This window comes from Hyaena hyaena, unplaced genomic scaffold, assembly GCF_003009895.1.
Source record: "Hyaena hyaena isolate Hyena2069 unplaced genomic scaffold, ASM300989v1 scaffold_14, whole genome shotgun sequence".
Classification (NCBI taxonomy): domain Eukaryota; kingdom Metazoa; phylum Chordata; class Mammalia; order Carnivora; family Hyaenidae; genus Hyaena; species Hyaena hyaena.
The window spans coordinates 5495499-5518480 of NW_024080646.1; the positions used below are offsets into that span (position 1 = coordinate 5495499).

At 36.7% G+C, this 22982-nt stretch overlaps 1 protein-coding gene and 1 pseudogene across 5 annotated transcripts in view; one reads left to right on the forward strand and one right to left on the reverse strand.

Moving 5' to 3' along the window:
- The window catches only part of GREB1L (GREB1 like retinoic acid receptor coactivator), a 278552-nt gene that overhangs the window by 143540 nt on the left and 112030 nt on the right, over positions 1 to 22982 (reverse strand). For all 5 annotated transcript variants that reach the window (XM_039218028.1, XM_039218050.1, XM_039218040.1 and 2 more), the window contains one exon: positions 3186 to 3293. The gene's annotated coding sequence lies outside the window, so the exon portion shown is untranslated. The remainder of the gene's footprint in view (positions 1 to 3185; positions 3294 to 22982) is intronic.
- On the forward strand, positions 17795 to 18561 carry LOC120220771 (annotated as a pseudogene).

The following is a 22982-nucleotide window of genomic DNA, read 5'->3' on the forward strand; positions in this document are numbered from 1 at the left end:
ACGAGAAATGCTTCCAAAGTGTGGTTTACCGCATCCATCAAAGCTGCCACAGACAGTTCAGTCTCTACAGTTCCAGAGAACAAACTTGTGAGGATTTATCACACCAATTATTCAAATTTGCATAAACACCAGAGGCAAAAACCAATTTCCAAACACAGAGTAGAATTTCAAAAGATACCAGAATAGTTTTCCAAATTTCATTGGATGTGTTAAAAAGTATAATGGGAACAGTACAGATGACTAAATTTTTTTCATATAACATTCATCTTTTAATTTCTCTTATCTCCAATCCTCACTTATTTTTCCCAAGAAGTTGTTTGGAAAGTGGGCTATAAACATTAACCAGATAAATATAATTAGTAATAATACATTGAAGACTTCTGCAGGTATTTGTTTTGTTAATACTGGGTCACTGGATCCAGAAACAGAGCTTGCTTTGGTCTCCTTTGTAATGTATTTAGATGACCAATAAGAATTATAAGGGTGCAAAGTAGGGTAATCCCACTCATGGTAATTACAGTAAAACAGACATACATTTAAAACTGACTTTTAAAAAGCACCACAGATAAAATTGGGCCTTAGAATCAGCAAAATCTGATTCTTTTTCTTAGATATGACCACCAAACAGCTATGTTCTTTCAAAATTAGATGTGACATAGGGACTGAACAAATATATCTGAATTTTTTTAACTTGCAAACACCCATTCTGCTGCTGATTCAGAGAGTAGTAAAAGGACTTAGCTTAGAAGAGACAGTGCTGGAAATTCAAAGCAACTGTGAACACTGTGTTCTTATATGGATTTGTTAACTCCTGCTACCTTCATCTTTCCACTCTGTCATCTGTCCATCTTTCCACCTTCTTATCTTATTAACATTGCTAATTGTATTTGTCAGTTTTGCCACAATTTCAATGCTACTTAAACAGCTGTGGGTTTTCTCTAGGCAATTATCAGTCACTACACTTAGGTTTCTAAATTAGTTGTTGAAAGGCACTTTAACCTTGAGAAAATAGACAAAGAGCACACTGCACACATACTAAGCCTTACATTTATGTGTATGTTGCTTCAAAATGAGTAATTATTAAGAGATTGAAAAAAATAACAAACAGGGTTAATTCATAAATATTGTAAACTCACAAATTAGAAAGAAAATGCTTAAGAAAGCCTATTATATACTAGTCATCATTTAATCTTTCCCCTATGATATATCTAGTAATATATACTCTCTCTGTGTTTGTACATGTATGTAGTGTACCAACTGGAACATCAAAATACTGCCAAATTCCTCTAACAGTCCCCTTTTACTACCTGCCAGGTGGCCAAGACCTTTCAAAGGTATCCATAATCATGGAAATGGTATCTTGAGGTCTTGGGTTCTGGTAAGGAGAGTTCTCACAACATGCAGAAGTTGGCCTCCCACCCCCCACTTTCCCATTTCCTTTCTAAGAGAAAAATTCTTTATTATATTTCTTTTCTTATTGTCTATTCTTGACTCTGACATTGATTTTCTTCTGATTACTAGAAAATGTACAAGAAACACATTCAGGGAGAAACACAGGTTTATGGTTATTCATCAACTGATACCCACGTCTATGAAATAGGACTAAATTTTTAAAACATCTTCTGTAGTCTAGAAACATTGTATTTCTTGTGCCATTTCTACATTAAAATAAATTCTAAGGTAACTTTTTAGAGTTACACATCTTGGTGTTTTTAAAGGTTTATAATATCCTGTTTCTGGATCAGTCAAAAGCTCATTAGAGTAATTTTTAAATTAATGGAGGCTCAACCTTACCCATCTCCCTCCCAACCCCCACTTTCAGCTCCGAGGAAAGAAAAAGGTGGTAATTCAACAGTGCAAAATTCTTCTCTGAGAGACAAACATTAAAATGATAAACATTTTGGAAAGCGAAATACACTTCAAACCCTCACTGTTCTTTCAGACCTATATTGACTCTTATACTAGTTGCCAACATTTGGTAAGGATTATCCTTCCATTAGACAAAAGCAAGCATTCCTTAGATAAATCAGGAGTTTTTGCCATGAGACTCATAAAACCTTTTCACAACACAGATTTTCAAGAGAATCCTTTAAGGTTTTAGGAGGCTGCTCCTTTTACTGAGTAACAAAATACACCCCGTGGTGTCTCACTGACCCCACTCAGCTGTCCTTTGACCTCTTCAATTGTTGAAGCCTAACTCCAGGCCCACAGAATTGGCCTCCCATATCAAACAGGGGATGTTGCTAACTCCTAGCACCTGGTGTAACAAAATGCAACCGGTTCTCCACTCCTCTCTCCTCTACTCCCTCTCTGATCATTTTCCAGATGTTCCAGGCCCAAATGTTAAGCCAACACTAGGTTCCAGGGTCTGCTTGGTCACGAAGGCACAAACAGGGGACACGCTGAAGTGGCAATGACCCTCTTGTTCTTTTTGGCCTCAAAAGGATTCAGCAGGAGGAAAAGATCTTTGCCCTTTCTTGGAAATATCAGGCTACTCAAACATATTGTGACGTACAAAAGGAAAGATGGTCTTGGGCTATGCCCTGATAGATAAGAGTTCCTTAAAACAGCATCCCTAAATCCTTAATTCTAAGCCAACTTTTAATTTTCTTTGTTGTAGGGAGGAAAAAAAGACAATATTGCCTTTTACTTTTCTAAATTAAAAGACTCCTAGAAATAGGAAAAAAACTTTTAAAACATATATCTCAGGATAGTGTTATATGATAATAATTTTTATACAGTCACTACATATGGTTTGGGTTTTTCTGCAGATGCCAATAATCTAGATGTCTCTCTTATTAGACAACTTAAAAAAATGAAAACCACAGCAAAGAGAAATCAAAAACTGAATTCTTATATTAATTTAGGTATACAGAAAATACAACACAAAGGCTTTGGTCAGAAAAAAAAATTATCCAGCAATACTGAGTAAGCAAAAGCTTATTGCTGAATAAGGTTTTTTGCCCGTGTGTGTGTGTGTGTGTGTGTGTGTGTGTGTGTGTGTGTAGAGGATGGGGGAGGGGAGAGGAAAGCAGAGGGGAAGAAATGGAAGAAGAGCTCATAGAAATATCTGCTTATTCAGTTGAAGAACCAATTATAGTAACTTTATTTAAATTCTAAATATAATTTCCTAAAACAAATTTGATCTTGAAAAATTTTGGGGGGGTATTATAATTGTACAATACCTTGGTTTATTTATTAACATTTTTGAATCACGTTCATGATTAAGTTGGGCTGTCAACACTTCAGGGAGACTGTTGTCTAGATTTTACTTGTTTAAAGCTTTTTTGCACCTGCAAAAACATAAAAAATATATATATATATGTAAAGGTATGCATTGATTTCTAAATGCATTATATTTCAGAAGAAAATAATTTAAATATTTACAATTCTACAAAAATTACAATTAGAAATGAATTAACAAAGTCTTACGTAACTCCATATACATCCTAACTGGCAAATATATTCCTCCTTAAAAATCCCCAATATAATCATTCCTAATTATATACATTCAAAAATAATTTCTGTTGTTCTTAAGATTCCCCCCTCTTCCTCCTACTAAATATAAACTGAATAAATCTGTCAAGTGTACATTTTCGACAAGTGTTACTATATGCTAAAAGCCCCACAGACTATTTTTATTTTGGGGAATGAAAATAATGAAGCAATTTTCTTATTCTAGAGAGTTTGGATTTTATAATATCTGATGGTCAGCCAAAATGTATCTCCTCAAAGAACTATCAAAAATTTAAGATATAACTAATATTGCTTAAAATAGTTTTTCTACTTTTTGAAACTAATGCTTTGATAATCTCCCAGAAAGAGAGACTGCAAGAAGAAAAGGAGCTACTGTTTTCTACTCTTTTAGAGTAGTATATTTCTAGAAGTAATTAAACTGAATAATTATAATTACATACAACTGGTTGAAAATTATAGAGTACATATTATTCTATCCTTTAATAGATTATGGTCAATATAAATTATTGGGTGGAAAAATAGGAAATATAGTCATAAAACATCAAGTGAAATAAAATCAATGATTTTAATATGTAACTTAGAAATGTTTCTATTCCTTTCTTACTGCGTCTAAAAGGAAAACAAAAGGGGATTTTCCTAAGAATATACTAATTTCAATATGTATACTTATAGCACTAAAATATTTAAACTAATATTAATTTATGCTTTCTAAAGACATGGTTTTCATTTTATTGTCCTTTTATTCCAACATGAGAGAGAAGAAAGAGAAAAGAACCATTTTAGATTTTGAAATAAAAATCTTTATCTTACCTCTCTTATTGTCAGAAGAATGTGTTCAGTCAAAAGAACAATTTAAAAAGCAAGACGCAGATTTTCACACTCATGTATTTCCCACCCACCCACCCACAAATAGACATCTTTTTGTAAGTCAGGAGTCTTGCTACCTACAACTAAACCCAAGATTACCCCATATGGTCAACAAGGTCAAACTGCATTACTGCCAATGAAACTATATGACTCCACAAGGACCTTAATGATTTTTAAAAAAGGTCAGTAATCCAATTCCAATAGCTTCAGAGTCTAAAATTGCTAATTTTTGACCACGTGCTGCACACTTCACCTGCTAGTAATGACATTTTTGTATTTTCTTCTAATTACACTCAAAGCTAAGACCTTTGGCCCTGGGCCACAGACCCCTATTCAGGCTACACACATTCTCTTAAACGACCTGATCCTTTGTTGTCACTCTTACTCTTTCATCTATTATTTACACCCATAGAGAAGGAAGAGACTCTACCATTTGTATAGCTTAGAGCTTCTAATCATCTTAATTTCTTTGCCTTTCAACCTATGGTCTTTTTCATAGACTAATGCCAGAAAGTTTGACAAAATCATTTTTTTCAACCACATCTTCCAGCTCCCCTTCCCTTTTCCTCTTCCCTGGTAATCTCCTTCCTGTTCCTTTTCTTGTATAGGCATGATTCTGCAGGAGTCCAAATTTACAGATTTTTACTTTCACCAACAAGATGAATTTCTAAGTACAATATGAAATTTCCATGTTGTTTTGACAGATCAGTAACAATTACAGAGACCATTAAATTAACAGGAAGTTTACTTAAAATACGCCCCCAGTCTCACTAAGTCACGAGCATAGATTTTTCAGAATCCCCCGCAGAAATGTCAAAAAACTTAACAGTAAGGATGCTGGTTATGTGGTTATTACTTTTCCAACATTTTAATATCTACAGTTGCTGAAATGCTTACAAGAAAGAAAAAGAGGAAGGAAAGAAAAACAAAAATATAAAGAAACATTTTAAAGAAAAAAAATTTAAATCTTTACATTTTGACTACTAATTCTCAAACAGCAAAATTGTCACATAAAATAATGCATATCATTGCAATTTCCCAACACTTTTCCCCAGACTTTTTTTTTTTTATGTCCAAATACATTTTGCAAACCCAAAGCACAGAATTTTTTTACCATGATGCAGTCGTCCCCCTCAGACCACGGTAGCCACCAAAAGCCTCTGATTTCCAAGATGTTTATAAAATGATATATGATCCATCTTTGCTCTCTTTCTCTATTGCTCAGCTTACTCTTGATTTCTAACAGTATTTCCTTGTTGTCTGTCCTTTCTGCAGACCCCGAAACCCCTTGTCTTTTCTTATTTTCACCATTTGCTTCAACCAGCAGTTCACTGGAGACCCATCCATCTTGTAATGCCTAAAGTGACAGATGCTCTCAGGAACCACCACACTGCTGAGTGAACAAAAGATAACATCACCTCTAGGAACTCCAGAGAGAAATACAACTGCAACCTTAAGACAGAGGCTGACTTGACAGACATTGGACCATAAACCTCTTCTACGTGGAAAAAAAAAAAAAACCGACAGAAAAAAAACACCAATTGCCACACACAAAAAAAATCTGACACAATCAAAGGCAGAAAAGAGTGATTATTTGTGGATTGGCTTTTCCCTCTGCAGCTCACTTTTCCCTCCCAACGCCTTTATATTGGGGCAATTCACTTGCCAAGAGGCAAGAGAAATTCTTGGGAAAAAGAGCCTTTCTCAAGTATCTTCTTTTATTCAACCATATTCGAAGTGAACTTTATTCACGTGTGTGTTTCAGTGAAGCTAAGGCTTATAACAGAGCATTCATAAGCCTGACCTGTCCTGCTTGCATAAAGCAATATCTAGACTCAGAAATGCTGACTCAATTCTACTGCTAGGCTAAGGCATGCTTTGCAAATTAAAAACACACTTAGAAATTAAAAAGCAATGTGTGACACAACATCAACAGTATGTGTAGCTCATAAAAATGGCTCACCATTCATTCATCAGACAACTTCCAACTTGGGTAAAAAAGACAGTTAACAGGAGGATTCTGGGAAGGACTACAGATCTCTTTTCTAACAAAGGAAGGGTCATATTAACATCTCCCAGCAACAAACTAATGACAGGGACGCTTTAGATACAGGGGATGCTGCCTGATGCCATCTAGGGTTTTGTTTTGTTTTTTTTAAGCATCTTATTTAAAACCTTCATGCAGCAATATGTAAATGCAAATTCTAACGTTTAATTTTAATTTAACCCTAAATTGAGATAAATACAGTGAAGGGAAAATTTTGAAGAATAGAAAAACAAAAACTGACTTGAAGGTCACTTAAGAACATTGTGTGATCAATGTCAATTACAGAGATTAACAACTGTTTTTTATAATAGGTATCAAGCAACAAGGAAGAAAAATCTTTAGTATGGCTAAATACATTATCATTTTCAAACCACATACATTCAAATATCCATGTTAAATATAAAATAGAGAAATGATTAAGAAAACTTCTGTCAACTATACTTCTAAAAAGAAATGTAAGCATTTGCCCTGGCATTTCTTTGATACAAATATTTTAGTTTTCCTTTAAAAATTTTGCACAAAAAGCCTTTAGATACAATTATTTTTCTTTGAAGTTACTAATGACTCTCCTCTCATTTCCATTTTACTAAAAAAAATATAAAACTTGAAACATATTTTATCTCCTGGGTTTGAACTATTTGTGGGGTAACAGAAAAATGTCCAAATTGATAAATCAACATGTTTTTTAAACATTTTTTAATGTTTCTCTTATTTCCTCAAACACTTCAGTGTATCTGTACAAATAAGATACTACAAATATTTCAGAATCTCAGAATTTTCTAGTTTTTATTTTAATGCTGGCAAAACAGAATGCATACAAAATAAATGAATATGCACAATTTAAATAACTAAATGGAAAAAAGATTAGAGACTGCTTAGCAATATAAAAAGGACTTGTTCTAATATAAACTTGATCTTTAAACCAGATAGATAATTTTGTTTTTTGTTTAACACACCCTGATCCTAAGTAATTTTCCCAGAACTACTGATCCAAAAGTACCACATCATTCAACATTTTCAAATTTTGGCCTTACTACCAAAAAGAGAGACATGACCTTGAAATGACAGTTCCATTGCAGAAGGCTCCAAAAAAAAAAAGGCCCTCTTAAATGACCTACTTTTCAACACAATAGGATCGATATGCATGCAGGAAAAGTACACCCCTGTGGAAAGTTCTTATTGCCTGATTGATCAGAAACAAAACAAAACTTTTCTTTTTTAAGGGCCCCTTCCAGATCACAGTCAGTGCCAGAAATCCACACAGGAAAAAAATCCATCAAAATGAAACACTAAAAGGGTTTACCCTTCACCATCCTATTTGCACTTCAAAACCCTGTAAGTCCTTCAGTTAAACCCCAGGGCTGAACCATTTCAATAATAAGAGAGGTGGCCAGAGGTGATTTATCTCCCATTTGGCCTCTGGACAGAGGCTGTAACGTCTACAAAACTTCCCTTCCCTGAGTCGAACCCTCCCCCAAGTCTCAACCTTCATTTGTGCAGCTTTGGATCTGCAACCTTATAAACAACTCCTATGCCCCTTCCAATCAGATGCAAGAGCAGTCTGTAACTCAAGATTTGGGTACGTTTTCTTGGCAATGCTTTCACAAAATGGAATGCTGCTGAGTAATCAGACCTTTGAAAATACCAGGTTAAATTTCAGGTTCTCTTTGTTATAAGTTGGGGAAGAAAAGAAATTTTCTTTAGCTTCTCTCTTCTCACATATGGTAATTGTTGTCAGAATTTCTTAAACGTTTTCCAATTTATACTTTGATAATCTTAATGTTTTTGGCCACATCAGCCAACTTCCTGCAGTGACGTTCATCTAAATTTAAATCCTTGCATTGTAAAATATCTTATCCAAGAAAGTTCAGATTTCACAGGTCACACACTCCTGGGTCAAAAAGACCTTAAAAACAGATATCAGACCACTTTGACTCAACTGATTTATCCTACCCTTGTTATCAAATATGTACTATAACTGTCATCACACAATTTTTCTCTAGTGAAATAAACATCAAACAATGTCACCAGTTATTTAAACTGAAGTTATCAAATGTGAAACAGTGAAGTTACTTCTTAAAAATGAAGGATATTTTGTCAGTATGCATGATTCTTTATTTCAAAATTACATTCACATGCTTCTTAGTGTAGAAAGAGGATGAAATATATATGTAGTTAGTTCCCTATGTTTTCTTTGTTGTTGTTTTTCATTAAATGAGAAGTTTTGTTTTTCTAATTGATTCTAATAAATTCCATCTGAATGCCACATTAACAACTTGCACTAAATGATTCCTCTATAGTGATTTCATTTTTGCAAGTTGAAACTTTCAAGCTATATCACTAACTTCATATATGTAAAGACTCACAGGCAAATATATATTTCACTGAAACCTAAAATCAGTTAAGAAAAATTTAAAATAATAAAATTAGATATATGCTGATAGTTAAAAATACAAGAAAGACACATTTTTGTCAACTAAAAAATTATTTGTTTTTGAGGCTACTGATCAACAAAAATTATATTTCTGCCATTAAAAAATGCAGCATCAACATCCTTATACCTCATTAGCAAATATTTTGCATTTTCAGAGCTCCAACTACTATGAATTCAAGAAAAAACAACCCTCACAACAAATAACTTTACTGCATGCTACCAGGTCAATGAATCTCAGACTTGTTTTTGAGATAACATAATAATTCAAATTGCATATATAAACCAGGAAAGATAGATGGCTAAAAAAAAAAAACCTAAGAGGCATGGATTTTTATATTACTGAAACAAACTTTGGCATTAATAACAATATTCAGGAAAACAAATTTCCTAACTACTACAGGACATAAAATAAAAACAAAAAAAATGCTTTCTTCAGATAATCAACAAGAGTAAATTGACCCACCACAAAGGAAATATTCAATTTTCATTAAATATTTACTCAGTGCAATAGGTTGTTAGGTCTATTTAGACCTCAAAGAAAAAATAGTTCCTGTCTGGTAGGAATCAGGTCTTGGGAGAATTGAATGGAAATGAGAGGCAGTTCCTCAAGTCCTGATACTATATTTCAAATTGACAATGCTAAAAACTGGAGATGTGCTACAAAACGTATAGTACTACTTTGAAATCTGATACAAATAAAGTGATACTTATTACGGATGAGCACTAAGTAATGTACAGAATTGCTGAATCACTTTATTAGACACCTGAAAATAGTGTAACACTGTATGTTAACTATATTGGAATTAAAATAAAAAACTTAATGGGGCACCTGGGGAGCTCAGTCGTTTGAACGTCTGACTTCATTCAGCTTAGGTTATGATGTCATGGTTTGTGAGTTCGAGACTCACATCGGGCTCTGTGCTGACAGCTCAGAGCCTGGAGCCTGTTTCAGATTCTGAAATCAGATTTAATTTTTAAAAATTAAAAAAAATTTTAAATTAAAAAACTCAATAAAAAAGAAAATGAATAAACAAACAAAAAAAAACCCAAAGAAAGTGATACCCAAGAGCTGTTAATTTTAATAAGGTTCGACTGGGTAAGCAACTTCATTTCCTACTGTACCCCAATAAAATTCAGATGTTCAAAATCTGCATTCCCCAACTTTCCCACTCGATAACCATAGCCCAATCACTGATATTCTCTGGGCCTCTTATCTATAGAATGGGGAATAAAGTAAATACATTTCTAGATTGAAAACATTATGGTGGTAATGGGGGTGGGGAAGAGATCCCATTCACAGTAGCAACAACAAAAATAATACCCAGGAATCAACTTAATGACAGATATATGATAGCATTTTTTAAATTGTCAATCTTTATTTAGGAGATTTAAGTGAAATTTTACCCACATAGAGAAATGTGCTAGGTATTTATTTTTTATTTTTATTTTATTTTAAAATTACAGATTTATTCTCAGAGCGATAGAGCACTTAATGTTATTCAACAATGTTTATTGAGTATAAGGTAGAGTTGAGGTTTTAATTTTTTTCTTAATTCGTCATCTTTTTTATTATTTATTTTTTAAAAAATTTACATCCAAGTTAGTTAGCATATAGTGCAATAATGATTTCAGGAGTAGAATCCAGTGATTCATTCCCTACATATAACACCCAGTATACATCCCAACAAGAGTCTTCCTTAATGTTCCTTGCCCATTTAGTCCATCCCTCCACCCACAACCCCTCCAGTAACCCTCAGTTTCTTTTCTGTATTTAAGAGTCTCTTATGTTTTGTCCACCTCCCTGTTTTTATATTATTTTTGCTTCCCTTCCCTTATGTTCATCTGTTTTCTGTCTCAAATTCCATATATGAGTAAAGTCATATGATATTTGTCTTTCTCTGATTAATTTTGCTTAGCATAATACTGTCTAGTTGCATCCACATTGTTGCAAATGGCAAGATTTCATTCTTTTTGACTGCTGAGTAATACTTCATTGTATATGTATATATATATATACTACATCTTCTTTATCCATTCATCTGTCGATGGACATTTAGGCTCTTTCCATACTTTGGCTATTGTCGATAGCGCTGCTATAAACATGGGGGTACATGTGCCTCTTTGAAACATGTGCTAGGTGTTTTAAAGAGAAACCTAATTGTTGTAAAAATACGTTTCTCAAACAAAATAATAAACTAAACACAATTCCACTCAAAGTATCAGAGTTTTATGCGAACATTGTGAAAACATCCATAGGGATGTTAAAAAAAGATTATTAAAAAAAAAAAGATGGGGAAAAAAGTCTCTAATAAAAGTTATAAGGGGAGGTAATCAAAATAAATACTACATCATAGTATAAGGAAAGAGCTTTTGGTCATTAAATCTATGTCACTAAATCTAATGGACATATTTTTGGTTCTCCTTTAACATGCCCTCTTGGTAGATTTCTTGAAATTTCCTTTTCTTCGGCTGGATTTCATCTCACAACCTCTTTGGTATTCTTCCCTATGCTGCTTCTCAGTTTCCTTTGCACTCCCACAATACACCACCCAGAAATGGAACGTTGGAGTTCCACAAGATTTAGTCTTTGGTAGCCATCTTCCAAGATGGCTTCAGTGATTCTTGCCTCCCCTCCCCCACACTGAATCAGGGTTGACTTGTGTGATCACTAAGATACCAAACAAGTGACAGCCCGTGATTTCCAAGGTCATAAAAGATATTGCAGTTTCTGCCTTGACTTCTTGGATCACTTGCTCTAGGGGAAGGTAGTCACCATGCTATAAGGATACTCAAACAGCTCTGTGGGTGGGACCTGAGGTTTCCTGCCAAGAGCCAGCACAAACTTACCTAAATGCTCTCCTTGCTTCCTCTCTGGCACCCTCCAATCATTTCTCTGCATTACAGTGCAAATATAACCTGTCAATCCTTTGCTAGAGCCCTTTATGGTTTTACATTGCTCTGAGTATAAAAATCAATAGTGTAAATATCCCTGCCCATCTCTCTAGCCTTATCCTACACTGTTCTTTTCCTAAATGCTGTGCTCCAGCAACACTGACCAACCTTTAAATACCTATGTTCCCTCTGCCTGTAATTACACCCATCTTATCTTTTACTTTTGCCAATTTAAATCCCCTCATCCTTTAGATCTCAAGCATTGCTTCCTTGTTCCCCTTAGTCCTTGCTAAAAGCTCTCATAGGAACTTATTCTCATTTAATTCACTGATGAGCTATATAATTTGTGTATTAATTTTTGTCTTCCCTATTTAATTCTAAGCTACATGAAGGTAGGGACTATGTTTTTCTGTTTTTACCTATTATTGATATAACAGCACCTATTGTAGTGCCTTCCCACAGAGAAGGTACTCATAAATACTGCTTGAATAATTTAATAATTTAAAATGCAGGGCTAGCACAAGAATGAGAAGCCCACTGGAGACAGTCCAAGAAAACTTTATTATTTTTAGAATTATTACATGATATCCACAGCTAACATCATACTCAGTGGGGAAAAACTGAGAGATTTTCCCCTAAGGTCAGGAACCAGACAAGGATTTCTACTCTCACCACTTTTATTCAAAATGGTATTGGAAGTCCGAGCCATAGCAGTCAGACAGTAAAAACAAATAAAAGGTGGGCTCCTGGGTGGCTCAGTTGGTTAACCATCTGACACTTGGTTTAGACTCAGGTCATGATCTCACAGTTCATGAGTTTGAGCCTCATGTTAGGCTCTGTGCTGACAGTGCAGAGGCTGCTTGGGATTTCTCTCTCTCCCTCTCTCTCTCTCTGCCCTTCCCTTGCTCACTCACTCGCTCTCAAAATAAAATAAAATAAACATTTAAAAAAATTTTAAAAGGCATCCAAATCGGTAAGGAAAAAATAAAATTTTTGCTATTTGCAGATGATATTATTATATATAGAAAACCCTAAAGACTCCTTCAAAAAACTACTAAAACTGAAAAACGTATCAGCAAGGTTGGAGGATATAGAATCAATGTACGGAAATTCACTGCATTTCTATACACTAATAATGAAGCAGCAATAAGAGAAAGTAAGAAAACAATCCCACAGGTGTGCTATTTTGAAGGGGCATATATACCCTAATGTTTATAGCAGCAGTATCAACAATAGCCAAAGTATGGAAAGAGTCGCAATGTCCATAGATAGATGAATGGATAAAGATGTGTATATATATACACATACACACATACAATGAAGTATTACTCAGCAGTCAAAAAGAATGAAATTTTGCCATTGGCAACAATGTGGATGCAACTAGACAGTATTATGCTAAGCAAAATTAGTCAGAGGAAGAAAAATATCGTATGACTTCACTCATATGTGAAATTTAAGACAGAAAACAGATGAACATAAGGGAAGGGAAGCAAAAATACTATAAAAACAGGGAAGAGGACAAAATATAAGAGACTCTTAAATACAGAGAAGAAACTAAGGGTTACTGGAGGGGTTGTGGGTGGAGGGATAGACTAAATGGGCAAGTGGCATTAAGGAAGACACTTGCTGGGATGAACACAGGGTGTTATATGTAGGGAACAAATCACTGGACTCTACTCCTGAAATCATTATTGCACTATATGCTAACTGACTTGGATATAAATTTTAAAATAAATAAATAAACAAATAAAGTGTAAAAAAAATAAAGAAAAAGGAAACAATCCCATTGACAATTGCACAAAAAACAATAAAATACCAATGAATAAACTTAATCAAAGAAGTGAAAGACCTGTACTCTTAAAGCTATAAAACACTGATGAAAGAAACTTAAAATGACAGAAACAAATAGAAAAACATTCCATGTTCATGGGTTGGAAGAACAAACACTGTATGTCTATACTACCCAAAGTAGTCTATAAATTTATTGTAATCTCTATTAAAACACCAACAGCATTTTTCACAGAAGAATCCTAAAATTTATATGGAATCACAAAAGATCCCAAATAGTAAAAGCAATCTTGAAAAAAGAAAAACAAAACCAAAGGTATCACAAGTCCAGATTTCAAGTTATATTACCAAGCGATAGTAGTTAAATCATGGTATGATGCTGACATAAAAATAGACACATAGATCAACAGAATAGAATAGAAAGCCAAGAAATAAACCCATAATTATATGATCAATTAATCTTTGATAAAGGAAGAATGAATACACAATGGGAAAAAAGACAGTCTCTTCAACAAATAGTGATGGGAAAACTGGACAGCTACTTGCAAAAAAATGAACCTAGACCATTTTCTTTCACTGTACACAAAAATAAACTGAAAATGCATTAAGGATCTAAAAGTGAGGCCTAAAACCACAAAAATCCTTGAAGACAGCACAGGCAGTAATTTCTCTGACATCGGCTGTAACTATATCACTCTAGGTAGGTCTCCTGAGGCAAGGGAAACAAAAGCAAAAATAAACTATTGAGATTAGGTCAAAATAAAGTTTCTGCACAATTGCAACAATCAACAAAACTAAAAGGCATCCTACTAAATAGTAGGAGATATTTGCAAATGACATCTGATAAAGGGTTAGTATCCAAAATGTATGAAGAACTGCTACAACTCAACCTTCCCCAGAACAAATTATCCAATTTAAAAATGGGCAGAAGACATGAGCAGACATTTCTCCAAAGAAGATGTCCAGATGGCCAAAAGGCACATGAAAAGATGCTGAACCTCATTTACCATCAGGGAAACACAAATCAAAACCAAACTGAAATATCACCTCACACCTGGCAGAATGGCAAAAATAAAAACTCCAAGAAACAACAAGTGTTAGTGAGGATCTGGAGAAAAACGAACCCTCATGCGCTGCTGGTGGTAATACAAACTGGGGCAGCCACTGTGGAAGACATTTGGAGGCTCCTCAAAAAACTAAAAACAAAACTGTCCCATGATCCAGGAATCGCACTACTGGGTATTTACCTCCCAAATACAAAAACATTAACTCAAAAGGATATATGTTGCAGCATTATCTATAACAGCCAAACTAAGGATATATGTTGCAGCATTATCTATAACAGCCAAACTATGGAAGCAGCCTAAGTGTCCATTGATAGATGAAGGGATAAAGAATATGTGGTGAGTATCTTTCAGCCATAAAAAGAACAAAATCTTGCCATGTGTAACAACATGGATGGATCTAGAGAGTATTATGCTTAGCTTAATAAATCAGTTAGAGAAAGGCAAACACCATATGATTTCATTCATATGTGGAATTTAAGAAACAAAACAAATCAGCAAAGGGGCAAAAAAAAAAAAGAGAGAGAGAGAGAGAGAAACCAAATAACAGATTCTTAACTACAGACAACAAACTGATGGTTACCAGAAGGGAGGTGGGTTGAAGGATAGGGAAAATAGGTGATGTGGATTAAAGAGTATACTTATCATATGAAAAAAAATAATAAATATTTTAGAGATCTTTCTATATAAGCATGTAAAGATATTTCTCATTCTTTTTTGTAGCTGCAGAGAATTCCCTGGCATGTATATACCATGATTAATTTAAACTAGTCCTTTAATGATGGATATTGAATTTGCAATCTTTGTTATTACTAAAGATATTGTAATAATCAACTCTGCAACTAATTAATACACACTAATTTAGTACTTGGATAAATGTCTGGAAGTAAAATTGCTCAGTCAAAGGATATATGCAGTTTTTATTTTTTTAAATATTGCCAAACTTCCCTAGTTTTGTTTTGCTTTATCACACACAAAGCAGTCTTGTTTCTACACATTAGAAACATTTTCAATTATAGTTCAGTTTCTCTAAGGTCCACATCAAGTAGGAAACCACCAAAAGCACAGAAAAGCTGGGTTGGAAAGAATCCCTGATAATCAGGTACCAAGTGAGAGTTGAACTAATGGTTGAACCAAGTTATACTCCCATTTAGCAATTTATGGATCCCCATACCTTCAACAGTGTAGAATATTATCTACTTTTGGATCTTTGTCAATCTCACAGATAAAAAATGGTATCTCAATGTAGTTTTAATCATATTTCTCTTACTATGGATGAAATTGAATATCTTTCCTTTTTTTTTTTTTTAAATGTTTTATTTATTTCTAGGAGAGAGAGAGAGAGAGACAGCGTGAGCAGGAGAGGGTCAGAGAGAGAGGGAGTCACGACTGAAACAGGCTCCAGGCTGTCAGTCAGCACAGCGCCCGACGCGGGGCTCGAACCCACGAACCGCGAGATCATGACCTAAGTGAAAGTCGGACGCTTAACCGACTAAGCCACCCAGGCGCCCCGAATATCTTTTCAAATATTTAAAAGCCCTTGAATTTTCTTCTCTGAAATACCCAGTTTATCCCTTTTTATATTTGGTTGTTGGCTTTATTCTTGATTTGTAGGAGCTCTTTATATATTAAAGAATTTTGTCCTTTGTGTATGATATGGGGTGCAACATTTCCCCCCAGTTTTCCATTTTGCCTTTGCTTTTGGTGTTTGGTGTTTTCCCACACAGAAAATTTTAGTTTTTATATAATTAAATTTATCAATCGTTAAAAATTTAAAAGTTTGCATGGAAACACAGAACTCATTTTACTTGTTTAATTAAATGATCTACTTAAGTGTCTATTTCCTAGAAGCATTAAGAAAGCAAAGGGGTGGAGTAAAGGGAGAGTAAGTTAAGAAAAAGAATCTATCTTTGGACACCTGAATGGCTCAGTTGAACGTCTGACTCTTGATTTTGGCTCAGGTCATGATCCCAGGATGGTGGGACTGAGCCCTGGGTTGGGCTGTGCGCTGAGCATGGAGCCTGCTTGAGATTCTCTCTCTCTCTCTCTCTCTCTTTCCCCTCCTCGCTCTCCCTCTCTTTCTCTGCCCCTCTCCCCAGCTCACACACATACACACTCTCTCTCCCAAAAGAAAAAAGAAAAAGAATCTAAATAAACAGAACCCCAAAGATGTTATTTTGCTATTCAAAAAAGAAGTTTTCAGATTTTTTTAAAATTTATTTCTAATTTGTTAGGGAAAATAGATATTTCCACCTTACCTACTCTTTCTTGCTTTTGCAAAAGGGGAAGAAACACACACACACACACACACACACACACACAAACACACACACCACAGAAACAGGAGAGGTGGAGATGAAGAATGGACAAGGGTTTGAAGTTGTCAACAGGAGCCTGGGGTGAAAAGTTTGCATCAGTAGCTTCTTATCAGAGAGGAAATAGAATGAACATCTTTAGATCCATGTATTTCTTGATTCTGGACTTTAAATTAGTGGAAGGGGTGCATACTTCTGGTAGACGGGAGAGGACCCCAGGCAAAAGTGTCAACTATGGGTTGTTTCTTTTTTCCAACAAGGACGTCTATGGATTTTCTCCCTCATACCCCAGATTCTAACTCCTAACCCTTTCTCCACCTTCTATAAACTTTCTACCTTTCTTTAGTCCATAGTTGAAAAACATGAAAGCCAATTAGCTTTGCTGGTAACTCCTATATCTACATCATTGGCCATAATATGTTTTCTGAGTTGCTGATCTCCACCCAAATTCAATATGTCCAAAACAAAACTCATGAGCATTAGAGTAAAAGCTATTCCTATTTCCTGGTTTCATTATTTTCACTTTTTCACCTAGAAAGTACTGTGAACTATGCTAGGAAGGAGGATAAAGGCAATCCCCAATCTCAAAGAGATCCCAATCTAGAGGTGAAGACAGATACATAAATGTGTAAATGTTCACCAGAAGCAGGAGCAAAGTACTAAAAAAATCACTACAGAAAATGTAGCGATTATGTCTGAAGAAATGAAGAAAATATCAAAGAAGAGATGACATTTGAGTGGCTTTAAAGAAATCATCAAACAGAATTGAGAGGGCCTCAGAGACTCATAAAACAGAATGTTAAAACCATGATGTATTTTAGAAATACTGAAGGTTCATGGTTGGGGAAGAGGTTGCGTGGCAAGAGAAGAGAATTAAAAAAATAGTAGGTTCAGGACTCACTGTCCTCCACATTCTGCTGAAGCCATTGCTACAACCACAATGCCAAAACGAAAGCAGAATCAGAAGCAGTCGCCACTACTGCAGCAGCCCCCACTGCCAGAGCAGGAAGAGACTGGAGATAAGGAAGACTACCTAGCCTTCTACGTCCTCTCTCTATGGCCAGTGGAAAGTGTGGTGACCCTAAGTGAGCCCCAAACTGGAATCAGCCCAAATTGGAATCCACTTGCATGTCCACCATCAGTAGAATGGAAAAATAAGTTGCTGTGTGTGCATGCATTGAGATACTACGCTGAAATGAAAACCAATCCTGCTACAGGCAGCCTGGATGAATCTCATAAATACAATGTTGAGAGAAAGGAGCCAGGCAAAAAAGAATGGAGACTCTCTTCACAGAGGTCCTCCAGAACCAAGGGGACCAATGATTCTACCACGGTTGAGTCTCCGACCTCCTTCCCAGAGCAGAGGCTCACCCTGGGGAGGCCGAAGAATCAAGTATGGCCCATTGGTCATGGTGGATGATGGAGGCCAAAGCTGAATATCCTTTTCCTGGATGAGGCCTTAAAGGTCCTTCCAGGGGAGGCTTTCCCAAAGAGCACAGAATTCCTTAACGGCTCAAAAGTTGGTCTTTATCAAGAATATCTACCCATCCAAGGATAGACTTCAGGTTATAGAAGATAAATCTGACCTTCCTGTCTGCTGACACTTTGCCAAAAAGACACCGTCAATATGAAGACCACTGTGCCTTTTACCATCCAGGTGTCAACAGACCTCTCTGAGAGACTGACTTCCTTCCAGGCTTGAAGGAGCCCTCTGTGATCTAGTGGCCATATATTTCCCTGTGGCCCTGTGATGGCTACTATGAGGCTGTTCCACTCACCACTCTATCAATGACACCCACCCCCATCTGCCATCTCCCCCATGTCGGGTCCAGAATTATATTCTATCACTGGTCTACAGTGTGCACTCCTTCTTCTGCTCCAGCCTCCAGAAACTCACCTGTAGGACCCCAACTTTGTTCCCATCACATGCCTTCTGGATCTTCTTCCCCCTCGCCAACTAACTGACCGTTGAACAGGAAACCTCTTTGGTGTTGTTTCTTGTGCATGAGTCCTCCCAGCCCCCAGTACTGCCCTTGATTCCTGAGAGCCATGGAGCACTTTTCTACCATTCTTTTCTTCTAGCTGCTTGTTTTAAGTCCTTTTTTTTTTTTTTAATGTTTATTTATTTTGAGAGAGAGAAGGAGAGAGAACAAAGGAGGGGCAGAGAGAGAAGGAGAGAGAGAGAATCCCAAGCAGGCTCTGTGCTGTCAGCACAGAGACTGATGCAGGGCTCAATCTCAGATTCGTGAGATCATGACTTGAGCTGAAACTAGGAGCCAGAAGCATAAATGATGGAGCCACCCAGGTACCTCTTAAGTCCTTTGTACGTGATCCTCCCTCAGACCCCGAATGCTGCCAGCTGTTCTGTGAAACTAACCAGGCTGTCTAACTTGGGGTCAATTCTGGATGACTCATATAGCACTGCTCCCTGAAAGGCCACTCTCCCTACTTTCCAGATTTTGTAGTTTCTGCATCAGTAGCATGAACCCCACCGCTCTGGTCTGTCATCACTGTGCTTTGTGAAACTGCATCTCCTTATAGCCTTTCTTAGTGTCTGTGGCACTTTGGTGACCTCCTAATACTAGAGTAAGCTTTTCTGCCAAAATGGTGCCCTCTAGATTTTCTGTACCTCTCAACACAGGAGAATTGGGAAACTTTCTGCAAGACTGCCTCCCTGGTCCTCCACATTCTTCTCCTGGTGTCAGTTTTTCTGGGTTTGACACAAGCCCATGAGATGCCCTTTAAAGCCTCTGATAGGGTATGTCATATCCTTTCTAGCCTACTTTAGTTAGATTACATCATTGTGAGGCCACCAGCCCTTCTGTTTGAATTCTGTGAATCTCCACCTGGCCCACCTCTGTGTGGAACCTGGAGGTTCCCTCTTCCCACCTTCTCCCCCCACATCCCTGGCACTGGCTGTTTTCTGTGAAAATGGCAGTGAACACGTTCAGGTTTGGACTGGCCCTGAGGAAAGGGGTCAGGAGTTGTGTGGGCAAGAGGCAGGGATGACAGCCATTGGAGAAGTGAGAATAAATTATTTTCTTTTGAAGATTTTTTGTTTAAGTAATAAATGCAGTGGAAACAAACAAAAAGTAAGTTGGAGGCAGACTGTAAAGGAACTTATATGCCAAATTAGGAATTTGAATTTTGTCCCAGAAGCAGGAGAGAACCAATGGAAGCTTTCCAAAAAAAATTAACATAATTAGATTTTTAAAAAATAGAAGATAACTCTGGCAATAATGTGAAAGTTCGAGACCAGGTGAAAAGTTTCTGAAGAATCTAGGAGGAGTTAATGGGGACTATACATAATCAGGGCTGTCCTTTAGATAGAGAGTTAGAAATTCAGGACTCAAGCTCAGGAATAGGAACTCAACAAACAGACCCTGGAGACAGACAACTATTGTCTGTACTGGGGAGATTATTTAGGGACTGCTGCTGTAGAGAAAGTATATGGAGTAAGGGTCAAGGAGGGAAGTCTGAGAAACACTGTCATTTGAGAGTCAGCCAAAGGAAGAGGAAAACCTCTTTGCAGAAAGAGCAGTAGGAGAAGCAGGAAGGAAACCAGGACCCTGCAGGGTTTTGAAAACCAAAGGACAAGAGAGTTTGGAGAAATGCGAACAATTTCAACAGATAAGGAAGGCCAAATAGGATCAAGAATGAAAATGTGCCATGTAGCAATTAGTCTTTCAAGAAGTGTGGTGAACTACGATGGAAATCCATTGGTAGCTGTTGGAAAGGTAGGATGGCAGGAAAGATATTAGAATGAGACATGTTCACAGAATGACTTTCTTCCCTCCAAGGAAATGGAGAGGTGGTGATACCAAAGAGAGATGATTAATGGAGTAAGGTCCTGGAGGGGTAGAGAAAGGAGAGAGGAACAGATGAAAGATACACATTAATGGCAGAAACAGGGCAGGATCCTGGGTCCCTGATCATAACAGAGGTGCTTTACAAGCCATAGACAATTACCTCCAAACTTTATGTGAAAAAGAAATAAACTTCCAATTTGATATTTAATATTTCCTGTCATATGCAAACAAATGTACTCCTAACTGATACAGGAGACAAGGGAGTTCAAAGAAGAAGCTAGTACCTCTCACAAGCATGAAGACATGAAATAGCACAGATGTTCTGAAAACAAGACCAGTCTGCAATTGCTAGACTATCAAATGTGAGAGGGAACAGCAGGAAAGGAAGATGAAAATATAGACCCAAGTTGTGAGGAGCTGAAACTGGATCCTATGGATAAAAAGTAGCCACATGAAAGGATGTTAAACTAAGAAATGACATGTTCATATTTCAGCTTTGAATAGATTCTTCTTGTGGCAGTCTGGAAGGGGCTCATGTGAAAGCAAAACAGGATGTAGGGACAGTGCTTAGAAACTTCTACTACTAGTCCTGGTGCGAGATCATGATGCCTGTATGGGTGCAGTTATGCAAGGGTTACAGAGGGATGGAGAGACCTGAGAAATATTTGGGAATTAAATCAGTAGGAATTGGTGACCAACAGCATGGGCAAATGATTCAGGGTGAAGCCCAGGTCTCTATCTTACATTGCTTTTCTCCATCCTCACTGTTAGTACCTCACTTCAGCCATGCCACTACCTCATATATTCATTCAGTAGATATATTTTGAGTGCCGTCTCTGTTCCAGGTCCTGCAGATACAATGGTGAACAAGACAGAAATGGTCTTTGCTCTCCCAGATCTTAGACAGGAATACCACTGCTGAAAGCTTCATATGTGATAACTCATTTAACCCTCCAAATACCCTGTAATGTAAGTATTACTATGTTCCCATTTGTCAGATGAGGTAACCCAGTATTAGAAAGTTTAATAATTTGCTCAAGCTCATATGGCTAGCTGGTAAGTGGTAGTGCCAGGAATCACATGCAGATCCACCGGACTTTAAGGCATGGTTTTGTTTTGTTTTGTAGGCTCTGCACATAATGTGGGGCTTGAACTCACAACCCCAAGATCAAGAGTCACATGACAAGAGTCACATGACAGTGACTGAGCCAGCCATGTGCCACCTAAAGCCATGTTTTTAATCAGTTGACTATGCTTTTTCTCATGCAATTACGTGTAATATATTAAATGCTGTAACAAGAAGTATGGTGGTTTAGATCACTGCAGCCTCCTAACTGGACATTCTTTCTGCATTTGCATGTTTCTAAAGTACAAATCGGGGAGAATGGTGGTACCTCCTCGGATTGAGGTCACTTGGAGGAAGAAGATGAGGCTTTGCATGGAAGGTGATAGACATATTCAGGTCTTAAATATATATTGATTTTGAGACTGCTCTGAAACATCCAAGTTGAGATACCCAGTAATGATGTGGTAGACAAGTCTAAAGTTTGGAGGGAAGCAGGGTTGGAGACAAAGCCCTTGGCATCACTAGTGCTTAGAGGTCAGCTAAATCGACACAATTACAGGCACTCTTTAGGGGCTCCTAGAAGTAAGAGGAGCAGCCTCCTGAGAAAAGAGTACTTGGGTACAGGCTTAAAGAGACTGGAGTAGATTGAAAATAATTGATTAGAGAAAAAAAGAGAGGAATTCACCAAGGGTACTCAACTCAAGATACAATTAAGTTGTATTTAGGATTAGAGAGAATTAATTTATAGTTGATATCCATCTGCATCATTGAGGGATTTTCTCCAGCAGCAAAAAACCAACTTAAGAAGAGGAAAACTTAGAGGACTCCCCTCAGACGTAACTTGAATCGATCTTCTGCATGGCATATCATAGTAAAAATGGCAAAATACAAGGACAAAGAGGGAATTTTGAAAGCAGCTAGGGAGAAAAGGGTCCTAACATACAAAGGGAAACCTATCAGAGTGGTGACAGACCTATCTACTGAAACTTGGCAGGCCAGAAAGGAATGGCAGGAGATCTTCAATGTGATGAACAGTAAAAATATGCAGCCAAGAATCCTCTATCCAGCAAGCCTCTCATTCAAAATAGAAGGAGAGATAAAAACCTTTCCAAATAAACAGAAATTGAAAGAATTTGCCACCACTAAGCCAGCCCTACAAGAAATCCTGAGGGGGATGCTCTGAAGGAAAGGTTGCAAGGAACAAAGATACCAGAGACACCACC